At 44.4% G+C, this 8,229-nt stretch overlaps 1 long non-coding RNA gene across 2 annotated transcripts; it reads left to right on the forward strand.

The window, feature by feature from the left end:
* Positions 1-4,374: 4,374 nt before the first annotated feature.
* Positions 4,375-7,138, forward strand: LOC119307338. Of its 2 annotated transcripts, none has more exons than XR_005149262.1 (3): positions 4,375-6,422; positions 6,521-6,595; positions 6,782-7,138. It is a non-coding gene; the product is annotated as an uncharacterized LOC119307338 (long non-coding RNA). The 2 variants fall into 2 exon arrangements; XR_005149263.1 differs by having other exon boundaries at positions 6,788-7,138.
* The last annotated feature ends 1,091 nt before the right edge of the window (positions 7,139-8,229 follow it).

Genomic DNA, 8,229 nt, shown 5'->3' on the forward strand with positions numbered 1-8,229 from the left:
TCTCTCAGTATCTCACGCGACTGCGAGCTTAATTTTAAATCAAATTTCGTGCTGCTAATTAAACACCAAATCTTATTTAGTCTAGTGGTTAGCATTCTGAGCGTGAGGAGCTGGGTTCGATCCCTCGTCGTGCATTATTTTTTCTTGAATTTCTATTTACGGGCGCGGGCTGTGTGTACACTAATGGGCCGGCCCATTGCTGCTGTGTGCGTCACGTGATAAGTTTTGACACAAACCAATCGGGAAAAGGAGAAAATTCTCGCACGAGGAAAGGCCTGACGTACCAGGATTCGGCTTGCCTGCTCCCTTTCCCATGCTCTCATCCATACTCCCATTTTATCATATGGTCTTTTTTTTTCTTTTTCCTTTGTATTCTAATCATCTTTCCCTGATTTTAAAGAGATGGGGCCAGGTCTTATTTTGTTCCAATCAAATCATGCCACATATGCGGGAGCACGGATGGGCACACACGCGGGGAGCAGGCAAGTCTCGTCCATCAGAGTGCCCTCGAACCTCCCCATCCAGGATCCCTTCGCCGCCGCCCTCGCTCGCACATCAAGCGCCCTCGATCCCTGCGCCGCCGAACCTTCGCCGTCGGCGATCCCTGCGGGACACCTCTGCCACCCGTGCCTTACCCTCCTCTGTGTGCTGGTGGTGGTGATGCAGTGCGTCATCGATCGCGAGATCGGCAAGCCCAAGTACCGGTGCGCTTGGGCCTGTGTGGACACGGCCGCGGACGGCGGCTGCAGGACGATCGAGTGCGGCCTCCAGTACTCCACGCAAGATCAGGTCGGCACCTGCCCGATCCCCATCTGAGTCCAGGGCCGGGCGTGCCGTCTGTGGCGACCGGCCATGCTTCAGCCTTCAGCTGCCTCGGCCTGAGTCTAGGGCCGTCAGGACCACCTCCCAGCCGTTCGACGGTTTGCCTGACTCGGCTTCCAGCATGTATGTATGATCGGTCTTGCCCCGTTGCCTTCCTCTTCACCGGAGCTCCTGGCCTTGAACCGTCCCCGATATGGTGCCGATCTGGCAGCCGGCCACGCCCCGATGCTCTCCCACATTCTCTCCATCTTAGTTCATGCTCCCCTTACCTCTTCCCTCGATTCTTGAGGCCAGTCTTGCTGGACTTATGATTTGAACATACTTGTGTCTTTGTTGTGCTGCAGGTAACTTGCGATTTGTCCCCGGCGACGTCACCTGCATCGACCGTGCGGCTAGGTTCGCCTTTGTCCCCGCCGGCGTCACGGCCAGATGCCACATTGAGTCAACCTCCGGGTCCAGCAGCGCAGGCTCCTTCCCGTTGCTACACCATTCCGCAGCCTAGGAGACCCAGCTAGCAGGACCACACCTCGGCTGCTTTTGTCGTGCCTCAAGGAACCTGACAGTGTCGTCAGTATCAGGTTAGTTCCATTACACTCGGGTCACCGGAGGTTGTCGTGCTACTGTGCTCCTCTCTTGTTGTAGCGGTTAGCTGCGGTGGCTCACGGATCATCCTCCCACGAGGTTGTGGCTTTCTCAATTGATAAAAATAACATGACGCCACATAGTTCTTTTATATATAACCATCAGAAACCTGATGTGTGTGTGTGTGTGTGTGTGTGTCACATAATATCTTGCCGTCTATGTATATTGCTTCCCTTTTATTCATGTACTACTTCTCTAAATGTAAGCCACTTCTTTTCTATTGTGGGCGTTATCTTTCGATGTTAATGGACTAAAAGTCTAAAGCCTTTCCTTCTGCAAAATGATGATATTAGAGCTATGCGTCTTATAATCCCTACTGTATATGACAATGTGATATTCAGTTATATTATGTTCGAAGCATGACATTTTTCCTTCCTTTTTTTCGATGAATCACGTGGTAAATTATGATGTACAATGACCGCTCTTGCAAAAAAAATTGAGACTCAGAGAGGGGTTCTACAACAAGCAAGGTTCTAGGATCTGAATCTAAATGAACTCTTCTTCAGTCCAGTCCTAGCACAAACTGATCAGACAAACAAAGAAGCAGCAACGCATGCGTCCCCTTCTTGCACACAAGAGTTGTCTTTGTGAAAGTCATGAACCTTTTGTCCATCACTGGATTTGAACATGTTAATTCTAAGCTTCTGTTCGGAGTTTATATTCTAGCTTTCATGCGAAGTAGTTACATTTATCGCATGGAAGACGATGCCCATAGAGTGGAAGGTGGGGAGATTCAGACTTTGGAGGATGTAAATATGCTCAAAGTTTTTCAATTAAGGTGAGCCTTGCAGAACTATCTTTTAATGTTTCCAGTTTATCCGAAAGTATTTTAGCCTAAATTTCCTGTCATTTAGATAGATGTGGGTTATGCTAATCTGACTGGTAAGTTATGGTATTGTAGCTACTGCACATGTCCCTCGATTTCCCAGTTCCATGTGTCAGGATGCTAATATGGGTGTTACTATATTGCCTTCAAGTTTATCCTAAAGTATTTTAGCCTAAATTTCTTGCCATTTAGATAGATGTTGGTTATGCTAATCTGACTGGTGGGTTATGCTAATCTGACTGGTAAGTATGATATTGTAGCTACTGTACATGTCCCTCAATTTCCCAGTTCCATGTGTAGGATGCTAATATGGGTGTTACTATATTACCTTCCATTTTGTAATATGTTATGTTTGCAATTTCTCAGGGCCGCCGCGGCCGCCGTCTGTAGCAACGCATAGGCCGCTTGCCCAGCTCCCTCATTCCGAGCACGACACCATGCGTCAGAGTTCTACCGGTGATCCGTGTTGTCGCTGACGGTGTCATAGGATCTGCGGTGCATGTGGACAAGGCGATGGGGCCGCCAACCTACCTCCTCTTCACCACAGCGCGTGTGGATTCTTGGGCTACCTCAACTTGGATCAGCTTTTTCAAGAGGGGATGCTTGCCATTCAGAGGTAAATGGTGCTCTTCAATTTTGTTGTTGTTTGATTTGGCTTGCAGTTTCTACAAATGATGTGAGGCTTGGCTTTGGGTAGTACATCATCTGCTCCAGTCTAATTGCACGCATAACAATCACTTGATTTATGCGCTTCAACCTTCAAATAGTTTGTAATTTATAGAATTCACTATGGCACTTGTTCATTCATGTATATGTGGCAGGATCTGATGGGGAAGATAAAGACAACTAATACGCTGAAAATGATTTTACATCCTGGTTCGAAAAGTAAAAGGGAAATCTTCGAGTAAAGGTATGTTCTACTGCAAAGGAACTTCCCGAGGGATCCCATAGAAATTGAAAGTATGTTTCTTTTTTTATTCCTAGATTTTGAGCATCTTGAAGGTTCATCACTTGATTTTCACTACTACATCATGTTTTATGTTACAACCCGTTTGAAGAGGAATTTCAGAGATATCTTCCCGCTTATATGGAAATTTTGCAGCAAGTGGATTCCATGGATGTCTTTGATGAGGTAATATGTTTGTTTTACTTGGTTCTTACTATTGAAAATTATTCTCCTATCATAAATAATAGTACTCCCTCCGTAAAGAAATATAAGAGCGTTTAGGTCACTACTTTAGTGATCTAAACGCTCTTATATTTATTTACAAAGGGAGTATCTTGTTATTGTGAGGCTTCTGCAGTTTTTCAATAAAAAAAGTTCTGCAATCATGTGGAAGTTCTGTTTATGAATGCCAGGGCCAACGCTGCACCATCATGGATGGACGGGACAGCTTGGAGGCGGACCGACGCCTACACCCCAACCCTCGCTGGCACCCATGCTGAACGACGCCGTCGGCGCGCCAACGCCGGACTTTGCACGGATACCTCATCTTGGACTGATGCTGCCGGGGCAGCAACTCCACACCACCACAGTCTGGTAATGCAATTCCACCTCCCTTTCTTTGTTCTGAGTCAATGTTAATCCTCCGACCGGAGTTGGTCAATGCTAGATGATTTGGCTTGGTGGTGGCATTGCATATAGCAGCTTGTGGAATGGTAATGTTGCTGCCGTAGCCTTGATTGTTTTGTAGTTTCATCCTAGGAAGCATTTAGGCTGTTATGAACCTGGATGTTTCACTTTAGGTTGGTTAATTCAACTTCTTGCTGTCACTGACGTATTGTTTTTCTTTAACCTGCTAGGAGTCTTGGGTACTGCCATGGGAGTGAATTGCAGAAAACATCGACATTGAAGGCTAGGGTTGCGAAACCACACTTCTACAGTTTTGTGCCAAAAACCACTAATTCCGAGCCTAATTTCTTGCAAAAAACACTAGTCGATTGCTTAGGCTATTTTGAGCACGATTATGACATGTGGGTCCCGCTGGACAGGGTGACATGGCAAACTAAAAAGCCAAGGACATCCGGATACAATTTTGTTTTACAAAATGACCCCTAAAAAAAGTAATCGGGTCCTCGAGACCTTCATCTCCCATGGCGGAGGAGGGCGGCCACTCCCTCCCCGTGCGCGGCCAGCCCACGAGAGACCGACGTGCCTGCCCTTGCTGCCCTTAGCGCTCCCCCCTTCCCACCGGAGCAGCAGCTCTCACGGCTGCCGGAGCCGCAGCCGCCGTGGGTATCGGAGGGCCGGCACCAGCAGCTTCTGATGGCCGACATCGACAGCTTTTGCGGGCGCGGCGGAGGCCGATGTGGGGCACGACTTGGGGCGGCGGCGACGGAGCTCTCTGGTGCGCCTCCCTACCGACCTGCCATATGCAGCAGCGGCGCCGGCCACGAGCAGCAGCGGCGACGGGAGCGAGCAGCGGCGGGGACGGGAGCGAGCAGCAACGAGGACGGAAGAAAGCAGCAGCAGCCGTTCACTGGAGCGAGCAGCAGCCGCGCCGGCCGCGCGTGCGCACGAGCAGCGGTGCCGGCGGCCAGGCGGCCATGTTGTAGGTGAGGTGCTGCTGGCAAGCTCGAGCTCCACCGGCCAGCGGACATGAGTCAACGGTCAGAGGATGAAGATGGAACATTATCCTCTTCTTTTTTAATGTGAAAAAATGACCTTATCCTCTTAGGCTCTTTTACAGTGTAGTCCCTTCTATTATGTCTATTTGCAATCCGTTATATTGTGTCAAGTCAGCCTGTCCAGCGGGTCCCAGCTGTCATAAACATGATTAAAACGAGCGAAACGGATGACTAGTGTTTTTTGCAAAAAATTAGCCTCAGAATTAGTGTTTTTTGGCACAAAACTGTAGAAGTGTGGTTTCTGCAACACTAGCCTTCAATGTCGATGTTTTTTGCAATTCACTCCTGCCATGGTGATGATGTCGAACAAAACAACCTTCATCGACAGGTACAAATAATTTAGGTTCTGTTTTGCCTTGTGTTATCTTGTCTCTATTTTTTTATTCATGTACCTTTGTATAGTTGTATCCCCTTTTAAACAGTAGAGATTTATTGGCCAAGAGAAACTCTTGTTACATTTGAGGCTAATATCTTGCTAATTTCAGTTATGTTATTCTGAAACCAAGACCTTGGAAAATACCGGTTAGTGATCCTAACAAGTATTTGTGTGCAGTATATTAAGATTGTTATGTCTTGCTTTAAATCTTCCTGTATATAAGAAAATTTAAAGTAGCACCGGAATTTCTTAAACAAACCAGCCAACAAATATATCAGCATATTCACGGTTACGACAACTCACAAATAGAATTTTTTTTGCTGGCAATATCTACCTAATACGACTGAAGGTAAATGTTCTTGATCTGTGCCGCTTGGATAAGAGATTTGATGATGCTAATTGAGAACTTTACCTGGCCAATAATCCGTGACATTGTGATGGTTGCATAGATTAGAAAATGAATGGACACTGTAATTTTTTGCCATCTTAATGTTAAATAATTACCCTGTACCTTAGTACCTATAGATAATATTTTTGTATAGCAAAGGTGATGGCTAGATCATAAAATTGGCGGATTTGCATGCCTGATTTGAAAGTACAATTCGTACTCGTAGTGAGATTTGTTATCGCTCGATATATCAGATGCTTACATTCTTGGGTGTTCATTGTATATCTTATTACGATGAAGACATACTTCCCATTGTGTTATCCTGCTAATGAATGTATTCAATTTGTAGTGTAGTGGCTAATTTCATGAACTAAATAGGTGTTATAGAATTTTTTTCTTTTCATTTTAATTGTGTATATCAGTATATGTAGTTCTGCACAACACGCCTTCTTGCTGAATTATATCAACAGAAGCCAGTATGCTAAAATTAACAAAGCTCTTATGCGACATTTACTTATGTATGTGGATCAATCTAAACAAGTTTTTTTGGTTAGTTTGTCTATTTTTTCAGGGATAAACTGCCTTAACCGAAGCAGCATATGTTGGAGAATGTAGATTCAACTTTCGTTTCAGTAGCTTTGGAGGTATCCTATACGACTATGAGTGATATACTCTCCTGTCTCCTCCCTCCATTTTACTTGAGTTAACCCCTGTACGCACATGTCTACGTCTGCCTTCAGGTGCTTTTATTGCTACAGATAATGTACTTTTATGTATTTCAAGCTCTTACTGTACCAGACTAAGTGTGGTTATATTATACGTATATCTCTTTGGTTAGGACAATTGCAGCAAGGAAGTAAGCCAAAGAGAAAATGTCGGTGGATTCAAAGGCCTTACCAGGTCCACCCATGAGGTCTCCCCAAAACTTCACAAGTCATCTAAATTGGTTGATTCCTCTGGTTCTGCACTACACATATTTTTCTAGATTCTACACATCAGAAAATTCTCGTGTACTCGACTCCATATTTTCTATAGTTTCTTTCTCTGGCTTATTTCAAGTAACATGGAGATGTCTTTTGACTTTGTTTTGTTCATGAAGATGCAGAATCGAGAGGAGACCTAGAAAAACTTCTTCTCAATTGAGAAAACACTCATTTCTGGCATAATCCGGTAATCCCACTCAAGGAGAAGCATCATCACTTAACCTGTTCATATTACCCCCAGAAGAATTATCATACTTGCTGGCTCCTCCTGGCCAGGAAGGATTCTGATCAAGGATTTGTTGGAGGTTTCCCAGAACGCACATCATTGAGAGGCAGAACTTCTTTGTTGCCCCCACCATCTCTGATCAAGACTTGTTACCACCATTTATTTGTGCAATACCTACAGTTAATAACACAATGAAATAAGCTTTTTTTTGCGGGAACACAATGAAATAAGTTAGCTTTACATTATATCCTCAATTTTCAATCAAAATTCCTGTTTGGCCTCAATCATTTGCATGCATCACATGGTACATACTTGTACGCGTGTCACCCCATCTCAATGTATATAATACACCATAGCAATTTATTTATCAGGATTATGTTGGCTTCGGCAACCTCTTCCTAATTTACTGTCCCATGAACAAAATATTATTAGACGTGTGTTGACGACAAAAAATCAGTACATATATGAAGTGTAACGAGAAGTTAAAACAAGAGAAGATGGAAACATCAATGTCATATTGTTTGCCGAGAATCAGTTGAGAATGAGAATTTCTAAATGAGATGGTTATGTTTTGACAGTGCTGATGCAGTTTCCGCTTCCATAAGATGATTCATCATAAGAAACTTAAAATATTCAACTACTTCAAATGTTGGACACTTCCAAGTTATTAGCTTGATTATTTTGCAAGAATATAATTAGCAATTATTGGTTCATCAATAGGGTTTGTTATGTTGCTAACTTTACTCGTTTATGTTCCTCTTTTGCATTATGTGAAACCAAATAGCCTACTTGGAGGGTATATATCTTAAATGCGTTTATATTATCACATGTTTTTGCCGACGTCTCCATGAATAACACACTGTTCTTCTCTGCATACTCCTATGCCTCCTTGAAAAAAGTACAATATCATCAAAACTATTTTACAACACCTTTAACTATTTATCCCAACTTCATGGTGAAGTGTAAAATAGTACTACATGAGGAGGTACACTTTGACCTTCGCCTCTGCTTGGTACGACTGGAGCAAGCGGGGGCGTCGTGCTTGCGTGGGGCCGGGTGCTTTGGTCGGCGGCATTGGCTTGCTTTGATGGTGCGACGATGACCTGGGGTGTCTATTGGCCTCGTGTGCGGGCGGCCGTCTGGTGAGAAGGCTGGCTCGAGGGATGGGAGGGGACCAGCGGCCATGTTTTTTAAGTCCCCGCAGGATTTGAAATAGAGAAGGAAATCTGAATTCAAATCATTCAGCACCCCAAAAAAAAATAACAGTGGGAAGCACAACTCAGTTAACAACTCTATCATACATTATAATCAGAAAATTAAGTTGACAATAATATTTGT

The sequence above is a fragment of the Triticum dicoccoides genome, chromosome 5B, assembly GCF_002162155.2.
Source record: "Triticum dicoccoides isolate Atlit2015 ecotype Zavitan chromosome 5B, WEW_v2.0, whole genome shotgun sequence".
Taxonomy (NCBI): domain Eukaryota; kingdom Viridiplantae; phylum Streptophyta; class Magnoliopsida; order Poales; family Poaceae; genus Triticum; species Triticum dicoccoides.